We start from the raw sequence: 728 nt of genomic DNA on the forward strand, positions 1-728 counted from the left end.
GATGGAGTTCAATTTGAGATCAAGCCCCAATTTATCACTATGATAGAGAGGAAGCAATTCAGTGGAGCTAAGGGTGAAGATCCTAATCTTCTCATTGCAGATTTCTGCCAATATTGTAACACCATTAGACAAGCTGGGGTCACGCAGGACCAAATCAGGGAGATTCTTTTTCCCTTTTCATTATGTGGCAAAGATAAATTATGGTTTAATGGTTTGAATAGAACTGCACTTGGTATTACTGACTGGGAAACTCTTGCCTTGAATTTCTATAATAAATATTACCCTGCAGAGAGAACAGCTGTACTAAGGAGTGTTATTCAGAACTTCGCTCAAGAGGCCGACGAAACTTTAAACGAGGCTTGGGAGAGGTTCAAGGATCTACAGAGAGAATGCCCCCACCACAATCTAGCACAATGGCAATTGATCCAAGCTTTCTACAATGGACTTGGAAATTCATCTAGATCAGTTCTAGATTCTGCAGCTAGTGGGAGATTCATGAATTTAAATGTGGACGATGCAGGACAGGTTATCGAAGATATGGCAATACACAATTCCCAATACGAAATCCGAGAGGGTTTGCAAATAAAGGAAAACATAATGTCGATTCCGTATCCTTTTTGCAAGCTCAATTAACGTCTATTTGTCAAAAATTAGATAATATTACTACTACTCCTAACTCTGTAGCTAATGTTTCTGCTGTTGCTAACAATGAAGATTTTTGTGAAAAT

General features: G+C 38.7%; 1 non-coding gene across 1 annotated transcript; it reads right to left on the reverse strand.

The window, feature by feature from the left end:
* Positions 1 to 300: 300 nt before the first annotated feature.
* On the reverse strand, positions 301 to 407 carry LOC145608620 (small nucleolar RNA R71). The gene has a single exon (XR_014105849.1). It is a non-coding gene; the product is annotated as a small nucleolar RNA R71 (small nucleolar RNA).
* Positions 408 to 728: the final 321 nt, after the last annotated feature.

Source organism: Chenopodium album, chromosome 2, assembly GCF_948465745.1.
Source record: "Chenopodium album chromosome 2, dcCheAlbu1.1, whole genome shotgun sequence".
NCBI lineage: Eukaryota > Viridiplantae > Streptophyta > Magnoliopsida > Caryophyllales > Amaranthaceae > Chenopodium > Chenopodium album.